Below are 21,508 nucleotides of genomic sequence, written 5' to 3'. Positions count from 1 at the left end.
AGGGATGGGACGTGATAACAATCACAGGGAAGATTTTGGAAGCTCGATCTGAGACGGGTACAGCTGAGAACAGAAGTGAGTCAATCAGTCAGGACAGGTAGGGACAAGGTAGGATTAATAAATTAAACTGCATTTATTTCAATGCAAGGGGCCTAACAGGGAAGGCAGATTAACTCAGGACATGGTTAGGAACATGGGACTGGGATCTCATAGCAATTACAGAAACATGGCTCAGGGATGGGCAGGACTCGCAGCTTAATGTTCCAGGATACAAATGCAACAGGAAGGATAGAAAGGGAGGCAAGAGAGGAGGGAGAGTGGCATTTTTGATAACGGATAGCATTATAGCTGTGCTAAGGGAGGATATTCCCAGAAATACATCCAGGGAAGTTATTTGGTGGAACTGAGAAATAAGAAAGGGATGATCACCTTATTGGGATTGTATTACAGACCCCTCAATAGTCAAAGGGAAATTGCCAAACAAACTTGTAAGGAGATCTCAGTTATCTGTAAGAATAATAGGGTAGATATGGTAGGGGATTTTAACTTTCCAAACATTGACTGGGACTGCCATAGTGTAAAGGTTTACATGGAGAGGAATTTGTTAAGTGTGTACAAGACAATTTTCTGATTCAGTATGTGGGTGTACCAACTAGAGAAGGTGCAAAACTTGACCTAAACTAAGGAAATAAGGCAGGGCAGGTGAGTGAGGTGTCAGTGGGGGGTCACTTTGGGACCAGCGACCATAATTCTATTCATTTTAAAATAGTGATGGAAAAGGATAGACCAGATCTAAAAGTTGAAGTTCTAAATTGGAAAAAGGCCCATTTTGACGGTATTAGGCAAGAACTTTTGGAAGCTGATTGGAGGCAGATGTTCGCAGGTAAAGGGATGGGTGGAAAATGGGAAGCTTTCAGTAATGAGATAACAAGAATCCAGAGAAAGTATATTCCTGTCAGGGTGAAAGGGAAGGCTGGTAGGTATAGCGAATTCTGGATGACTAAAGAAATTGAGGGTTTAGTTCAGAAAAAGAAGAAAGCACATGTCGGGTATAGACAGGATAGATCGAGTGAGTCCTTAGAGTATAAAGGAAGTTGGAGTATACTAAAGAGGGAAATCAGGAGGGCAAAAAGGGGACATGAGACAGCTCTGGCATATAGAATTAAGGAGAATGCACAGGGTTTTTACAAATATATTAAGGACAAAGGGTAATTAGGGAGAGAATAGGGCCCCTGAAAGATCAGCAAGGCGGCCTTTGTGTGGAGCCACAGAAAATGGGAGAGATACTAAATTAATATTTTGCATCAGTATTTACTGTGGAAAAGGATATGGAAGATATAGACTGTAGGGAAATCGATGGTGACATCTTGCAAAATGTTCAGATACAGAGGAAGAAGTGCTGGATGTCTTGGAACGGTTAAAGGTGGATAACCCCCCAGGACCTGATCAGGTGTACCCGAGAAATCTGTGGGAAGCTGGAGAAGTGATTGCTGGGCCTCTTGCTGAGATATTTGTACCATCAATAATCACAGGTGAGGTGCTGGAAGACTGGAGGTTGGCAAACGTGATGCAACTGTTTAAGAAGGGTGGTAAAGACAAGCCAGGGAACTATAGACCGATGAGCCTGAACTCAGTGGTGGGCAGGTTGTTGGAGGGAACCCTGAGGGACAGGATGTACATGAATTTGGAAAGGCAAGGACTGATTAGGGATAGTCAACATGGCTTTGTACGTGGGAAATCATGTCCCACACACTCGAGTGATTTTTTGAAGAAGTAGCAAAGAAGATTGATGAGGGCAGAGTGATAGATGTGATCTATATGGACTTCAGTAAGGCATTCAACAAGGTTCCCCATGGGAGACTGATTAGCAAGGTTAGATCTCATGGAATACAGTGAAAACTAGCCGTTTGGATACAGAACTGGCTCAAAAATAAAAGACAGAGAGTGGTGGTGGAGGATTGTTTTTCAGACTGGAGACCTGTGACCAGTGGAGTGTCACAAGGATCAGTGCTGGGCCCTCTACTTTTTATCATTTACATAAATCATTTGGATGAGAGCATAAGAGCTACAGTTTGCAGATGACACCAAAATTGGAGGTGTAGTGGACAGCGAAGAGGGTTACAACAGGATCTGGACCAGACGGGACAATGGGCTAACTGGCAGATGGAGTTTAATTCAGATAAATGCGAGGTGCTGCATTTTCGAAAAGCAAATCTTAGCAGGACTTATACACGTAATGGTAAGGTCCTAGGGAGTGTTGTTGAACAAAGAGACCTTGGAGTGCAGATTCATAGCTCCTTGAAAGTGGAATCGCAGATAGATAAGAGTGAAGGCGGCGTTTGGTATGCTTTCCTTTATTGGTCAGAGTATTGAGTCCAGGAGTTGGGAGGTCATGTTGTGGCTGTACAGCACATTGGTTAGGCCACTGTTGGAATATTTTGTACAATTCTGGTCTCCTTCCTATCAGAAAAATGTTGTGAAACTTGAAAGGGTTTAGAAAAGATTTACAAGAATGTTGCCAGGGTTGGAGGATTTGAGCTACAGAGAGAGGCTGAACAGGCTGGGGCTGTGGCATCGGAGGCTCAGGGGTGATCTTACAGAGGTTTCAAAATTATGAGGGACATGGATAGGATAAACAGACAAAGTCTTTTCCCTGGGGTTGGGGAGTCCACAACTAGAGGGCATAGGTTTAGGGTGAGAGGGGAAAGATATCAAAGAGACCTAAGGGGCAGCTTTTTCAAGCAGAGGGTGGTACGTGTATGGAACGAGCTGCCAAAGGATGTGGTGGAGGCTGATACAACTGCAACATTTAAAAGGCATTTGGATGGGTATAGGAATGGGAAGGGTTTGGAGGGATATGGGCCGGGTGCTGGCCTGTGGGACTAGATTGGGTTGGGATATCTGGTCGGCATTGACAGGTTGAACCGAAGGGTCTGTTTCCGTGCTGTACATTTCTATGACTCCAACACTCATGGAGGTTATAGAGATAAACTGTGTGATTGCATCTGGAGGAGGTTAAAGGCATAAAGGTTTGTAGTTATCGTAGGAAATTACATCATTTGGGACCAGCAGAGTTTACAGAGACTGACTGCATTTCAGAAACAGGAAGAGTTCATAATCATCATTAGAAATGCAGAAACTAATTTATGAGAGAAGCAGGGTCACTCTGCACTGTGCCCAGAGACAAGGAGGAGTCTTACAGCTGCAGGAGGTTACTAAGGTACAGGGCTTTTTTGTTGTCGTGACGGGAAGGTTACAGAGATCATGAAGGTAGTAGGAGTTCAAAAAAGTCACAAAGACAGGGACGTTTCTCAGATCTGGAAAGGACTACACTGACCAGGGTGGCTTAAGGAACTGAAGAGTTGTTTTTCTTCAGTTAAGGAGAGATGTGACAGAACCCGGGATTAATGACAAAGGCAGAAACTTGGAGAGTTGTAGTGGTAGGAGGAGCTTACAGGGATAGGCAGTATTGTAGGGGCTGATAGAGATAGGGGAAGTGGTATCGATGAAACAGACAATGGAGAAACTGACAGACATAGGGAGGGTTCTGTGGAACAGATGAATTTACAGACAAGATGGTGATAATGAAGCCTGAGAATTTTCTCATGTTTCTTGCCCAGCATTGTTCCTACATCATGCCCTCAGGGTCTGAATTAAAATCCACTTACTCCTCCCTGTGCTGTTTACTGTGAGTGATCTTACCGGCTGCAGAATTTACTGAAGGCTCCAGATCTCCCTCTCCATCTCGCTGGCTGACCAACCGTCTTCAATGTGGTGATGTACGAGACAGGAATTGGGAATTCTGCTGAATCAGGGACATCAGGAATACCTACAGGAGGCAGAGAAATAGACAGAATGGAAAATTACACTGATGCATGAATGTTACACATGGAGATTGGCATTGAATCCCACAGAGATCTGGAAATTCCTAATGTCCATTCCTGGCCTGTTCTGCTGCGTCCCTCTGGAGTGGCTCAGGATCTGGAGGAGCTGCAAGAGCGGGAGACGCTGACAGAGGTAGCAATTAGACCCAAAAGTAAGGGATATCACATGCAGAGAGACTGAGTGATATCAGCAGTGTGAGGATCACACAATGGTAACATCAGAAGTGGTTCTGACCAGTGAGCACTGTTACAAGTACTCAGGGAAGACTGAGCTATTTTATTGAGATAGGCTCCCCAGGTATCAGGATTATGCAGTGTGCTATAAATGGACACAGATGTGAAGGGGGACAGGTCTGACGTGAATGGAAATTCCCAAGTCCAAAGAGAAAGGTTGAAATATTGGAACACGATGGAGATGTGGATGAAGACCAACAGAAAGAAACAGTAAGGGACTGAGTTTAATTAAAATACGACATTGTCAAAGAGATTTGTGACAGGAAATTATTGGTTAACATAAAGTAAATGCCATTTCTGCCCCTCACAATTCCTCACACACCACAAATGATATCACTTCCGCCCCTCACATCATCGCGAATGTCACACACTCAGTGACTTCCATGCCCCCCGCCCCACTGCCGTGTTTGCCACCACTTCCGCCCCCACCAACGCCGCGCACTTGCATTCTGCTGACAACCCCCCCAGGTCTCACTGTCACAATCCCTGCCCCCAGAACCCTGAGGGGAACCCCACCCCTGCTCATGACTCCATCCCTATTCCCCCTAACACCACACCCTCTCCAGTAACAGGCTCCGTCGCCTCCCCCAGCTCCACACCTACGCTTGGTCCCAGCTCCCAGCCCTGCCGAGTTTTCACCATTCCCCCTGACCCCCCCTCACTGAGGACGAATGATCAGTCCTCAGCAAAGTCTTCACCTTTATCCCCCTCCGTCCACACGTCAATTAATTCAATACACGCCGTGACATCGAACACTTCTTCCACCGCCTCCGCCTCAGAGCTTACTTTTACAATGAAGACTCCCACCCACCTTCCAAGGACCCTTTTGCCCACCTCCAACATACTCCATCCACCTGGACACCCCGTGCTGGCCTATTACCTGCATTCGATTTCTTCATTTGCAACTGCCGCTGACACATTAACCGCCTCAATCTATCTCCCCCCTCCCCCACTCCAACCTCTCACCCTTACAACGTGCAGCCCTCCATTCCCTCTGCTCCACTCCCGACCGCATCATCAAACCAGCAGATAGAGGGTGTGCAGTGGTAGTCTGGTGCGCTGACCTCTACACTGCTGAAGCCATGATGCCAACTCGAAGACACCTCCTCCTATCACCCCCTCGACCATGACCCACCTCCCATCACCAAACCATCATCTCCCAGAGCAGACAGAACCTCATCACCTCAGGAGGAGATCTCCCACCCACAGCTTCCTATCTCATTGTCCGGGATCCCCCACTGCCCGGTTCTACCTCCTTCCCAAGATCCACAAGCCTGACCATCCTGACCGACCCATTGTCTCAGCATGCTCCTACCCCACCGAACTCATGTCTGCCTACCTCGACATTGTCCTATCCCCCAGTCCAGGAATTACCCACATTCGTTCGAGACAACACCCATACCCTCCACCCCCTCCAAGACTTCTGTTTCCCTGGCCCCCAACGCCTCATCTTCACCATGGATATCCAATCCCTCTACACCTCCATCCTCCATGACCAGGAGCTCCAAGCCCTCCGTTTCTTCATCTCCCGATGTCCACAACAGTACCCTTCCACCAATACTCTCATTCGTTTGGCTGAACTTGTCCTCACACTTAACAATTTTTTCTTCAAATCCTCCCACTTCCTCCAGACCAAAGGGGTAGCCATGGGCACCCGTATGGGCCCCAGCTCTGCCTGTCTCTTTGTTAGCTACGCAGAACAGTCCATCTTCCGTTGTTACAATGGCACCACTCCCCACGTCTTCCTCCACTACAGTGATGACTGCATTGGCGCCACATCGTGCTCCCTTGAGGAGTTTGAGCAATTCATCAACTTCACCAACACTTTCCACCCTGACCTTAAATTTACCTGGACCATCTCTGATACCTCCCTCCCCTTCCTGGACTTCTCCATCCCCATTAATGACAACCGATTTGACACTGACATTTTTTAATGAACCTTCCGACTCCCACAGCTACCTCGATTGCACCTCTTCCGAGACTACCGCCTGCAAATTTGCCAACCCGTATTCCCAATTCCTCCACCTCCGCCGTACCTGTTCCCAGGAGTGCCAGTTCCACCACAGAACACACCAGATAGCCTCCTTCTTTAGAGATCGGAATTTCCCTTCCCACGTGGTTAAAGATGCCCTCCAACGTATCTCGTCCATATCCCACACCTCCGCCCTCAGACCCCACCCCTCCAACCATAACAAGGACAGAACGCTCCTGGTGCTCACCTTCCACCCTACCAACCTTCGCATAAACCAAATCATCCGCCGACATTTCCGCCACCTCCAAACAGACCCTACCACCAGGGATACATTTCCCTCCCCACCCCTTTCTGCCTTCCGCAAAGACCGTTCCCTGAGTGACTACCTGGTCAGGTCCACCCCTCCCAAAATCCCACCCTCCCTTCCTGGCACCTTCCCCTGCCACTGCAGAAATTGCAAAACCTGCGCCCACACCTCTCCCCTCACCACCATCCAAGGCCGCAAAGGAGCCTTCCACATCCAAAGTTTTACCTGCACATCCACCAATATCATTTATTGTATCCGTTGCTCCCTATGCGGTCTCCTCTACATTGGGGAAACTGGACACGTCCTAGCAGAGCACTTTAGGGAATATCTCTGGTACACCCGCACCAATCAACCCCACTGCCCTGTGGCCCAACATTTCAACGCCCCCTCCCACTCTGCCGAGGACATGCAGGCCCTGGGCTTCCTCCACCGCTGCTTCATCACCACCTGACGCCTGGAGGAAGAACGTCTCACCTTCCGCCTCGGAGCACTTCAACCCCAGGGCATCAATGTGGACTTCACCAGTTTCCTCATTTCCCCACCTCCAGCCTTCCAGCTCAGCCCCCCATGACCTGTCCTACCTGCCTATCTCCCTTCCCACCTATCCACTCCACCCTCGTCTCTGACCAATCACCCCCATCCCCACCCCCATTCACCCATTGTACTCTTTGCTACCTTCCCCCATCCTCCTCTCTGACCTATCACCTTCTTCCCCACCCCATTCACCTATTATACTCTATGCTACTTTCTCCCTATCCCCACCCCCCTCTCATTTACCTCCCAACTCTGCAGGCTCCCAGCCTCTGTTCCTGATGAAGGGCTTTTGCCCGAAACGTCATTTTCCTGCTCCTCGGATGCTGCCTGACCTGCCATGCTTTTCCAGCACCACTCTAATCTAGACTCTGGTTTCCAGCATCTGCAGTCCTTGTGTTTACATTATTGGAGGAGAAGGCAAACGAGATAAGGCATGTTGTAGACACTGAACCAAGTTACAGGCATAGGGATGGTAGTCTGGAATGAAGTACATTTAAAATATGTGGAGGGACTATCGGGAAGGGAGGAGGTTACAGCGATAGGATCTGTTATAGGAATTTAAAATTATTGAAGACACTGGACCACAAGACATGCCATAGATACACTGTTGTAGAGTCGTGAGTTTTAATATAACAGAACTTACATTGGGATGGTGATTGAGCCTGGGGTGTGTGTGTGTGTGTACTGTACTCCCCTCCAGCACTGTATCTATGTCATGTTGTGTTAACAGATGGTTGGATCCCTCTCATTGCTCTTTGCTCTGTGCACTGTGGGTGACCTTACCTCACTACAGGATTTATTGAAGGCTCCAGATCTCCTTTCCCTTTGTCTCTCTCTGGCAGACCAACTGCATTCAATGAGGTGATGGACGATCCACCCAGCAGCTGGGAAGGCTATTGAGTCAGGACTTTCCTGAGTACCTACAGGAGACAGAGAAATAGACAGAATGGGAAATTAAACAGATGCAGTGAGGGTTACACATCGAGAATGGCACTGAGTCCCACAGAGATATGGAAAATGGAGCGATATTAAGTGATAGTCCCAGATTGCTGGAAAATGTCAGGATCACACAGTCATGTTGTAAGAATGGGTTTAGTTTCATGATGCCCTGGTATCAGTGCTCAGGGATCATTAACTGGAGCAGGTGAAGTAATGGCCTAGTGGTATTATTGCGAGAGAATGTATCCAAAACCTCAGCTAATGTTCAGGGGAGGCAGGATTGAATCCCGCCATCTGAAAAGGAGACATTTGAAATCAATAATTTTAAAAATAATAATTAACAATCCACAAATAAGTATGAAACCATTACTGATGTACAACAAATCCAAACACTTGTCCTTTAGAGAAGGACATCTGCCCATCCTCACGTGGTCTGCACAACATCCCCACAGCAAAGGGTTTGCCTCTCAATTACCCTCTGAAATGGCCGAGCAAGTCACTCAGCTCAAGGTCAACGAGGGCTGGGCAAGAAAGGCTGGTCAGACAGAGACACCCACATCCCATACCTGATTTAAAAGAAACTATTCGGATGGTCCCTCTGGAACCGTGCTGGGACCAGTGTCCTGGCCAATCATGTCGGTAGGTTTATGGACAGGGAATTAAACTGACAGAGAGAATGCAGGTGAAAGGAGCTTTCAAATCCAAAGGGAAAAGGTAAAGCAATGGAATAGCCTGGGAATGTGGCTGAACACTAGCAGAAAGGAACAGGATGGGACAGAGGTTAATTAAAATTGTACATCAGCAAATAGGTTTGTGACAGAAAATTGTGGAAGAGAGAATATTCTGTTTTTGTTTTGAACGGACAACGTTGCTGTAATAAGGTCGATGGATTTGTGACACAGAGATAAAAGAGAATTAGACACCAGGGAGACATGGATACAGGGTAAACAAAAATATTCAGTGGTTCGTAATCTTGTGCAAACTCAGGCAAAATGGGCAACGCTAACAATAATGGATAACAAAGGCTTTACAGAGAAATCAATTAGCCTCAGATCATGAAGTAGAGTCAGTCTGAATGTAAATTCTGGCTACTACTTGCCAAGGACACAAGCAGCAGAACAGTTTTAGCCACCGAACAGCATTTAATGGCTCGTCACTGCATTAAACAGGAACTCATTGGAATTTTTTAACAAAGGTATTGTGATAACTTTGTAAAACTTCAATATTTGTATAATCTGGGACAATCACACGGACAGCATTGATATTGGAAGAGGAGTTCGGTTAATTTTTTTTCAGTGTTTCTTTGAAAAACACATTGTGCAACTGTTAAGGGACATAACAATCGCAGAGCGACCGTGTAATGAAACTTAGTGAATGAGTAATGTCACCTGCAGAGATCCTTCGGGAAATTGTGATAAAGTGCACTTTAAATAAACAAAGTTTTAAAGTGAATCACAGAAAGGACAAGCTACAACTAGAAACAAAAATAGCCAATGACATGAAGTTGAGAGGAGAACTGACCAAGGTAAACAGGCTAAACAGACTGAAATATGTGCCTGTAAATGAACAGTGGAAAACATTTGAAGGAACAGTGTAAAATACTCAACAAAACGACATTCCATTGAAACAGTAAAAACCTCAGCAAGAAATTCCCACTGATCCCTCACTCAGGTTCAAAAGGTAACATACTAGATTATGAGGCTGAGAAGATCACCAAAAAGGACTTAAAATCCTGAAGTGAGAGAGTGTTTTCGGAGTAAATGTTAATGGATTACAATGGGTCTGCTCGCAGGAGGGGGGCTGTGGGAAGGGGAGCCATGGTCAGGGTTCATTGACACAATAGGAACAGGGAGAGGTGAAGGTGCTGGAGGTGGTGAGAGTGTTACAGAGAGTGGTCAGGGTGTGACAAAGCCAGGACGGATTGCTGCAGCTGGAGGGATTTGCAGAGGTAGGGAGAGACATAGGTATTTTTATATATTCATTCATGGGATGTGGGTGTCACTGCCTGGAACAACGGTATTTGACCCCTCTGCTAATTACTGAGAGGGTAGCTCAGAGTCAGCCATATTGCTGTGGGTCTGGAGTCACATGTCGGCCAGACCAGGTTAGAATATTTGATGTCCTTCCCTAAAGGTGGTTAGTGAACTAGATGAGTTCTTCCTCCTGATAAACAATGTTTTAATGGTGGCCCCACCAATGTCTTTTACAGATACAACATGACATCCCAACTCTTACTCTTAATGCTCTCCCCAATGAAGGTAACCATCCCAAACACCTGCTTCACCAGCCTGTCTACCTGGGACACCACATTCAAAGAACTGTGTACCTGCATCCCTGGGTCTCTGACTGAAAACACCACCCAGGCCCGAACATTAACTGTACAAGTCCCACCCTGGATTGTTTCACCAAAATGGAACACCTCACCTTTATCTAATTAAACTCCATCTGCTATTCTTCAGTCCACTATCCCAGCAGGACTGTTCATCCTGTTGTATCACAGATAACCTTCTTCACTGTCCACTTTCCCACCAATTTCAGTGTCACCCAAAACAATTACTTACCAGGAAACCAATATTTCCATCCAAACCATTTATCCAAATGACAAACAACACAGGACCCACTCCACCGCTGGTCACATGCCTCCAGTCAGAAAAACAACATGTCTCCCACCACTCTCTGTCTCCTACCATCAAGCAAATTTTGTATCCAGTTCACTACCTCCTCCTGAATGCCATATCCTTTTTTACACTGATCTGAGCTTATTACTCAGTTTACCAGACAGAACACAGAACACAGAACAGTTCAGCCCAAGACCCTTCGGCCATGATTTCATGCCAACCTTTTCTCCAACTGTAAGCTCAAAATAACTACATACCCTTCATTTTACTATTATCCATGTGTCTGTCCAAGAGTCTATTAAATGTCCCAGATGTGTCTAATTTTACTCCCACCATTGGCAGTCCATCCAACCACCTACCATTTTCTATCCTCTTATCCATCCTCCATTGACCTTAAAATTATGCCGCCTTGTAATAGCCATTTATGCGATAGGAGGAAACGTCTCTGACTATTCACTCTCTCTGTGCCTCTCATCATCTTTTTCACCTCCACAAAGTCGCCCCACCTCCTTCTTCACTCCAATGAAAAAAGCCTTAGCTCCCTCAACCTTTCTCCACAAGAAATGCCCTCCATTGCAGGCAGCATCTTGGTAAATCTCCTGTGTACACTCTCTAAAACTTGCACATCCTTCCTGTAAACAGGAACTGAACACAGTATTCCAAGTGTGGTCTCACCAGGACGCTATAAAGATGCGGTAAAACCTCACGGCTCTTACAGTCAATCCCCTTCTAAGGGGAGCCAACACAACATATGCCTTTTTAACAACCCTACCAACGTGCGTGGCGATTTTGAGGGATCTATGGACACGGACCCCATGATCTCTGTTCCTCCACACTGCCAAGTATTCTGCCTTTCACCCTGTATTCTATATTCAGGTTCGACCTTCCAGAATGAATCACTTCACACTTTTCCGGATTGGACTCCATCTGCCACTTCCAGCCCAGCTCTGCGTCCTGTCAATGTCCCATTGCAACCGACAACAGCCTTCCACATTCCCCACCACTCCACCAATCTTCATGTTATTGGCAAACTTACTAACCCACTCTCCAACATCCACATCCAAGTCATTTACAAAAATCACAGAGAGCAGACTCCTGGAGCTGATTGTTACAGAACCCCACTGGTCACTGAGCTCCAGGCTCAATACTGTCCATCTGCTGCCACCCTCTGTCTTCTCTGGGCCATCCAATCCTGTATCCAGACAGACAGATTTCCCTGTATCCCAATTTTCCTTCTTTTTTGAATGAGCCATCAACATATTCTGTCATATCCTCAAAGAATTCAATAAGGTTTGTGAGGCATGACCTGACCCCTCACAAACCCATACTGACTGTGGCTAATTTAACTATGGTTTTCCAAGTCGTCATAAATCCGGTCTTTAGAATCCTCGCCAATAATCTGCACACCACAGACATTCGACCAAATCTGTAATTCCCAGAATTCTACCTCCGTAACATGGCTCGGACTTTACAAATCTTCCATCCTCTGCCACGTTCTCCAGAAGGGCACTGGATGGTGGAGGGAGTTACAGAGATAGGGAGGGATATCAGGACAGGAGGATTTTGCAGACATGAGGAGGGTTGCAATGCCAAAAGGAGGCTTCAGTAATTGTGAGGTTTCATGGTGATGAAGGCATTTCAGGAGGGAGGGAGGGAGGGAGGATTGTAGGGAAATTAGAGGTTTCACAGTTTAGGTGTTTTGTTAGGACTGTAAGTGGTTACTGAGTTGGGGAGGGTGTAAGCACTGGTGGTTGTTCCATAAACATGTGGTTTTGGTTGCAATGGCAGGAAGAGGATTCAGGAAGCTGGAGAGTATGGGGTCTGAACGAGGTTACACAAATGGGAAGAGTTGTCAGGAGGGGAGGTGTTTACAGAGACAGCAATGGTCTGATCTGGAGCAGAGGACCCAGATTGGGAGGGATGTGGGGACTGGTGGTGATTTCACAGGGAAGGAGGACCATAGACCCACAGGAGGTTACAGAAATGTGGAGCGCTGTAGGGCTGACAGGGGTTCATGGAGATGGGAATGTTGGGAGGGATAGAGAAGTTTACAGGGATAAGGATGTTTGTAGACCAGGGCTGGATCACAGACAGGGACTGTTTTAGGGAGCTGAGCAGATTACAGAGATAAAGATGTTTGTATCGACTGGAAGAACAAACAGAGATATGCAGGGTAGTCATGACTGAAGATGTTTATAGACATAGGAAGGATTAGGTTCTGGGGGTTATGGAGGCTGTGGAATCTGGATTTCTTTTCAGAGACTGGGATAACAATTATGGTCAGAAACAGTTTCACAGATAAGGGAGCATAGCACAAACAGAAGGAAGTTGCAGAGGAAGGTGACATTTAAACAGATAGTGGTGTAAGAGCTGGACAAGGTTATGGAGATGGGTAGATGATGGAGACACAGGAGGAGCTTACATTGACATGGGGGTGATAGTGACAGGAGGGTGTTAAATAGATAGTGGGGTTTGTAGGGACTGGATTGGGAGAGGCACAGGCATGGAGTGAGTTCGACAGATCAGGATTACTGCAGAGACCTGAGAGGATTACACTGATCGGGATGGTGGTCGGGTCTCCACAGACTGTTGGTGTTTAGGGAATGGAAGAGATTTGGTAGATAGGGAGGGATGTAAGAGCTGCAGGAGCTTATGGAGAGTTGAAGAGTTGGAGCAGTTTGCAGAGGTAGGTTTCTCAGACAGGAGTAGGTTATAGATAGTGAGGGTTGTGGGGTCTGAGTAAGTCAAAAAGAGGAGAGTTTTCGGGTCTGGAAGAGGTTACACTGACAGGGACAGTTGTAGAGACTGAAGCAAAAATGCATGGAGAAGGTTACACAGATAGGGAGGTGAGTAGGGACTGAAGGTGAATACACAGACATGGAGGGTTGTATTGTTAGACGGAGCTGAGAGGGATAGGGACCGGTGTAGGGATTTACACGGATAGAGAAGGTTGTGTTTTTGGAGAAGGTTACACTGATACAGACAGTGTTAGGGAGTGTTTAGTGGATTACAGAGGAGCTCAGAGAGAATGTATTATGGGGAGTGGAGGAGATCACAGACACAGAGATGGCTCTCGGGTTGAAAAGAGCTTCTACAGATCCTCAGTGCTGTAAGGCTGGAGGGAGATTATAACAGTGAGTGCTGCCAAGACTTAATTACTTCACTGAAATAGAGCAGGTCTCAGCACGTTGTTGAGATAGTCCACATGAGTTTTCAGAGATACAAATGTTTATGGGAGTTTCAAGAGGGAACAATGATTGGGAGGCCTCTACCAAATGGGAATAGGTATAGGGAGGGTTCGAAAAGCAGGAAGAGGTGACAGACATATCGATCTTTGAAAGGACTGGAGAAGGTTATATAGGCAAAGAGTGTTTTAGAGTCTGGAGGAGATTACTGTGTTAAGGAGAATATTGGGGATGAGGCAAGGTGTAAGAGACGGGGATGGTTGGTAGGGCTGAACAATAACCTGAATAGAATCGCCATCGTGTGCAACCAGGCCATTCGGCCCAACCAGTCCATTCCAAAACTCTGAAGAGCATCCTACCCAGACCCACCCCTCTACCTATACATTAAACCCTGCATTTCTCGTGGTGAACTTACTTAAACCACACATTCCTGAATACCACAGTCAACTTATGATGGCCAATTCACTGATGGTGCAAATTTTGGACACACACACACACACACACACACACACACACACAGCAAGGGAGTGACACACTGTGTGTGTTTGCGAGGGGGATACACGCAGACACACAGCGAGGGACGGACATACACACGCAAATCGAGGGTGGGACACGCACACACGCAAATCGAGGTTGGGACACGCACACACGCAAATCGAGGGTGGGACACGCACACACGCAAATCGAGGGTGGGACACGCACACACGCGGCGAGGGTGGGACACGCACACACGCGGCGAGGGAGGGACACGTACACACGCGGCGAAGGTGGGGACGTGCATCTGCACACACACACAGACACCACGAGGGAAGGACACGCACAGACACCGAGGAAGGGACACTCACACACACAGCAAGAAAGGGATACGCACACACGAGGAAGAGACACGCACCCACACAGCGAGGGAGAGACACGCACACACACAGCGAGGGAGGGACACACAGTGAAGGAGGGACAAACACACACACGGTGAGGGGCAGGGCATGTGCACACAAATTGAGGGGGGGCACACACACGCAAAGCGAGGGAGGGACACGCAAACACACACACAGTGAGGGGAATACAGACAGACACACGGCGAGGGAGGGACACACACACACAGTGAGGGACGGGGACACACACATGTAAAGCGAAGGAGGGACACGCACACATACACACACACACAAACACACAGCAAGGGAGAGACGCGCACACACAGCGAGGAAAGGACAAACACACACACTTATGGTGAGGGGAATACACGCAGACACACAGTGAGGGAGCGGACACACACACACCACGAAGGAGGGACAAGCACACACATGCCGAGGGGGAGGACATGTGCACAGAAATTGAGAGGGGGCACACACACACAGCGAGAGAGGACACACACAGACATGGCAAGCTGGTCACCCACTCTGGGGACGGATACACACACACACACGCAAAGCGAAGGAGGGACACGCACACATACAAACACACAAACACACACAGAACAAGGGAAGGATATGCACCCACGCACACAAGGGACGGGGACACACACACGCACAGCGAGGGAGTGATATGCAAACGCAAACAGAGAGGGGGTTACCCGCAGACACACAGCGAAGGAAGGACACACTAACACACACGCACACTGCGAGGGAGGGACAAATATACACACACATAGCGAGGGAGGGACACGCATACGCACAGTGAGGGAGGTATACGCGCACTACACAGAGAGTGGGTTATCTGCAGACACACAGCGAGGGAGGGACATGCACACACACAGCAAGGGAGGGACACGCACACACACAGCAAGAAAGGGATACCCACACACGAGGCAGAGACAAGCACACACACAGCGAGGGAGGGACACGCACAGACACGCAGCAAAGGGAGACACACATGGACACAGTGAGGGAAGGACATGCACACACAGCGAGGGAGGGACACACTGAAACACGCAGTGAGGGAGCGACACGCACACACTCAGCGAGGGAGGGACACACTGAGACACGCAGTGAGGGAGCAACACGCACACACTCAGCGAGGGAGGGACACGCACACACGCAGTGAGGGAGCGACACGCACACACTCAGCGAGGGAGGGACACGCACACACTCAGCGAGGGAGGGAAACGCAGCGAAGGAGGGACACGCACACACACAGCGAGGGAGCGACACGCACACACGCAGCGAGGGAGCGACACGCACACACAGCGAGGGAGGGAAACGCAGCGAAGGAGGGACACGCACACACTCAGCGAGGGAGGGACAAACACATACCGCGAGGGAGAGGGCATGTGCACACAAATTGAGAGGGGGCACACACACGCAAAGCGAGGGAGGGACACGCAAACACACACACAGTGAGGGGAATACAGACAGACACACGGCGAGGGAGGGACACACACACAGCGAGGGAGGGATACGCACATACACACAGAGAGGGACGGGGACACACACACATAAAGCGAAGGAGGGACACGCACACATACACACACACATACACACACAAACACAGAGCAAGGGAGAGATGCGCACACACAGCGAGGAAGGGACAAACACACACACAAGAGACGGACACACACTCAGCGAGGGAGTGACACACGCACACACAGCAAGAGGCGCATACACACGCACAAAGCAAGGGAGGGACACGCACACATACACACACACACACAGCAAGAGGGACACACACACACACACACAGAGCAAGGGGGTAACTCACACATACACAGCGAGGGAAGGACACACACACACACACACAGCAAGAGGGACACACACACACACACACACACACACAGGGCAAGGGGGTAACTCACACACACACACACAGGGCAAGGGGGTAACTCACACATACACAGCGAGGGAAGGACACACACACACACACACACACACACACACACACGCAGCAAGAGGGACACACACACACACACACAGGGCAAGGGGGTAACTCACACGTATACAGCGAGGGAAGGCCACACACACACACACACACACACACACACACAGCAAGAGGGACACACACACACACACACACAGGGCAAGGGGGTAACTCACACATACACAGCGAGGGAAGGCCACACACACACACACACACACACACACACACACACATGCGCAGCAAGAGGGGGACACACACACACAGGACAAGGGGGTAACTCACACATACACAGTGAGGGAAGAACACGCACACACACGCAGCAAGGGAGGGACACGCACACACAGAGACAGCGAGGGTGAGTGCCAACAAACACATACACACACACATACATAGAGCGAGGGAGTGTCACACACAGACACACAGAGCAAGGGAGTGTCACACATGCACACACAGAGCGAGGGAGGGACACACACACACACAAACAGCGTGGGAGGGACACGCACACACAGTGAGGGAGCAACATGCGCATGAGGAAGCACACAAACACAGACACACACAGTGAGAGAGGGACACGCGCACACACGCACAGCAAGAGGGACACACACACACAGAGCAAGGGGGGAACTCACACATACACAGTGAGGGAGGGCCACACACACACACACGCACAGCAAGAGGGGTGCGCGCACACACACACACCACACACACACACACAGAGGGAGGGACACACATGCACACACCTAGTGAGGGAGGGACACACAGAGAAGGAGGGACAAGCACACACACTGCGAGGGGGAGGGCATGTGCACACAAATTGAGAGGGGGCACACACACGCAAAGCAAGGGAGGGACACACGCGCACACACACACACACACACACACACACACACACACACACACACACACACACACAGCGAGGGAGGGACACGCACATACACACAGTGAGGGGGATACACGCATACACACAGAGAGGGAGGGACACACACACACTGCGAGGGACGGGGACACACACACACAAAGCGAAGGAGGGGCATGCATATACACACACACAAACACAGAGCGAGTGAGAGACGCACACACACAGTGAAGGAGGGACAAACACACACACAAGGGACGGACACACAGTCAGAGCGAGGGAGTGACATGCGCACACACAGCAAGAGGTGCACACACACACACACACACACACGCACATGCACACGCACAAAGCAAGGGAGGGACACGCACACATACACACAGACACACAGCAAGGGAGTGACACGCATACACACACACACACACAGCGAGGGAAGGACAGTCACATACACTGTAAAAGCAAGAGGGGACACGCACACACAGCGAGGGATGGACACGCACATGCTCAAGCACACAAACACAGACACACAGCTAGAGGGGGACATGCACACACACAGCCAGGGAGGGACATGGACACATGCAAACACACACACACAGAGCAAGAGAGGGACACACACACAAACAGCGAGGGGGAGACACATGCACACACAGTGAGGGAGGGCCACGTACACACATGCACAGCAAGAGTAACACACATACACACACAGTGCAGGAAACTGACACATAAACAGTGAGGGAGGGACACACATGCATACACACACACACACATACACACACACACACACACACACAAGACACACCGCGAGGGAAGGACACTCACATATACTGCAAGAGGGACACACATACTCACACCAAGAGGGGGACACGTACACACAGTGAGGGAAGAACACGCACATGCCCAAGCACATAAACACAGACACACAGCGAGAGAGGGACACGCGCACACAGAGACAGCGAGGGTGAGACCACACACACATACACACACAGCGAGGGAGTGTCTCTCACACACACACACACACAGAGCGAGGGAGTGTCACACATGCACACACACACAGCGAGGGAGGGCCACGCACACACACACACACAGAGCGAGGGAGTGTCACACATGCATACACACACAGCGAGGGAGGGCCACGCACACACACGCACAGCAAGAGGGACACACACACAGAGAGCAAGGGGGGAACTCACACATACTCAGTGAGGGAGGGACACACACACACGCACACATTCAGCAAGGGTGCGACACATGCACAGACAGCGAGGAAGGGCCACGTGCACACACACAAAGCAAGAGGAGCACACACACACACACACACAGAGCGAGGGAGGGACACACATACACAGACAGCGAGGGAGCAACACGTGCATGAGGAAGCACACAAACACAGGCACACACAGCGAGAGAGGGACACACACACACACATGCACACACAGCGAGGGAGGGACACACACACACACACACACACACACACACACACACACAGCAAGAGAGGGATACGCACACACACAGTGAGGTGGAGACACATGCACACGCAGCGAGGGAGGGCCACGCGCACACACGCACAGAGCAAGTAGGGGAAACTCACACATACACAGCGAGAGAGGGACACACACACACAGACAGAGAGGGTGGGACCACGCACACACACACACACACACGCACAGTGAGGGAGGGACGGATGTACACACACAGATACAGTGAGGGGGACACGCACACACACACACACACACACACACACAGCGAGGGAGGGACGGACCCGCACACTCACAGCGTGGGAGGGAGACACAATTACACACACGCACACACACAGAGGGACACCCACGTAAACACACACACAGAGCGAAGGAGGGATACACACACACACACAGGGAGAGAGATAAACATACACACAATGCGATAGAGTGACACACACTCAAACAGTGAGTGAGGGACACGCAGTGAAGGGGGGACACACAAGCACATACAGTGAGGATGTGACACGTACACACAAACAGCGAGGGAGGGACACACACACACACACTGAGCGAGGGACTTGCTGAGACACGCAGCGAAGGAGGGATGCGCGCACACACAGCAAAGGAGGGACACTCACACACAGCGAGGGAAGGACAAGCACACAGCAAGGGAGGGACAAGCACACACACAGAGAGAGAGAGGACATGCACAGGCACAGCGAAGGAGGGACACAAGCACACACAGCAAGGGGGGGGACATGCACTCACACAGCGAGGGGAGATGCGCACATACAGTGAGGGACACACACACACACAAGGTAGGGACACACACGCAAAGCAAGGGAGTGACACGTGCACACACAGTGAGAGAGGGACATGCGCCCACAGCGAGGGAAGGACATGCACATACACAGCGAGGGAGGGACATACACACACACACACACACACACAGAGGGATGGATGGAGACACACACACACTCACACAGCATGAGAGGGACACACAGACCCACAGTGAGGGAGTGACATGCGCGTGCACACACACACACAAACACAGCGAGGGAGGGACACACACATACACTGCAAGAGGGACAAACATACTCACAGCAAGAGGGGGACAAGCACACACAGCGAGGGAGGGACACGCGCATGCGCAAGCACACAAACACAGGCACACAGCTAGAGAGGGACACACAAATACACGGCAAGGGAGGGACGCACACACAGACAGCGAGGGAGAGACACACACACATACACATAACGAGGGGGCGACACATGCACACACAGCGAGGGAGGGCCACACACACACACACGCACAGCAAGAGGGACACGCACACATACAAACAGTTAAGGGGATACACGCAGACACACAGCGAGGGAGGGACACACAGGGAGGGACACACAGACATACAGTGAGGGAGTGACACGCACATACACATCAAGAGGGACACACATTCACACCAAAAGGGGGACATGCGCACACACACACAGAGCAAGGGAGAGAAGGACATGCACACACAGAGTGGGAGAGACACGCAAACACAGCAAGGGGGGACATGCACTCACACACAAACGGGGGGACTAACACATACACAGCGAGGGACACGCACACACACAGAGCGAGGGAGGGACACACATATACACAGCAAGGGTGGGACCATATACACACACACAGAGCGAGGGAGATGTACACACACACACACAGCAAGGAGGGACTAGCACACACACAGTGAGGAGGGGCACGCTCATACACAGCGAGGGAAGGACGTGCACACACACAGCGTGGTAGGAACATGCACACACACAGCGAGGGAGCAACATACACAAACACACACAGCAAGGGGGTCATGCACTCACACAGCAAGGGGAGATGGCACACACAGGGAGGGGGATATACACAAAGAGCAAGGGAGGGACACACACACACAGCAAGGGAGGGACACGCACACACACACACAGTTAAGGGGATACACGCAGACACACAGCCAGGGAGGGACACACATACTCACACACACACACACACACACACACACACACACACACAGCGAGGGAGGGACACTCACATACACTGCAAGAGCAATACACATACACTGCAAGAGCGATACACATACTCACAGCAAGAGGGGGACACACACACAGCGAGGGAGGGACACGCACATGCACAAGCACAAAATTACAGACACACAGCGAGAGAGGGACACGAACACACAGCCTGGAAGGGACATGCACACACAATGAGGGAGGGATACACACAAGCACAAACACACACACAGAGCAAGAGAGGGACATGCGCACACCCAACGATGGGGAGACATATGCACACACAGCAAGGGAGGGCCACGCACACACACAGCGAGGGAGGGACACACGCACACAGCGAGAGGAGATACACGCGCACACACACAGCGAGGGAGGGATACACACACTCACACACACACACACAGTGAGGGAGGGGGACACACACACAGCGAGGGGGTGATACACGCACACACACAGCGAGGGAGGGACACACACACAGAGCGAGGGGGAATACATGCGCTCACACACAGCGAGGTGGGGGACACGCAAACACACAGCGAAGGAGGGACACGCTCACAGACAGCGAGGGGGGGACACACGCACACAGCGAAGGAGGGACACGCTCACACACAGCGAGGGAGGGACATGCTCACACA

The 21,508-nt window shown here is 50.0% G+C and overlaps 1 long non-coding RNA gene across 1 annotated transcript in view; it reads right to left on the bottom strand.

Moving 5' to 3' along the window:
- Nucleotides 1–3,705: 3,705 nt before the first annotated feature.
- Nucleotides 3,706–21,508, bottom strand: part of LOC140458983 (uncharacterized) — a 51,916-nt gene continuing 34,113 nt past the window's right edge. Inside the window, exons 3-4 of the long non-coding RNA XR_011953792.1 lie at nt 7,715–7,851; nt 3,706–3,829 (exon numbers count right to left, since the gene is read on the bottom strand). This is a non-coding gene — a long non-coding RNA (uncharacterized lncRNA). The remainder of the gene's footprint in view (nt 3,830–7,714; nt 7,852–21,508) is intronic.

Source organism: Chiloscyllium punctatum, chromosome 34, assembly GCF_047496795.1.
Source record: "Chiloscyllium punctatum isolate Juve2018m chromosome 34, sChiPun1.3, whole genome shotgun sequence".
Classification (NCBI taxonomy): Eukaryota; Metazoa; Chordata; class Chondrichthyes; order Orectolobiformes; family Hemiscylliidae; genus Chiloscyllium; species Chiloscyllium punctatum.
Note: the sequence above shows the minus strand (reverse complement) of the source record. Positions and strands in the feature narration are given on the sequence as shown.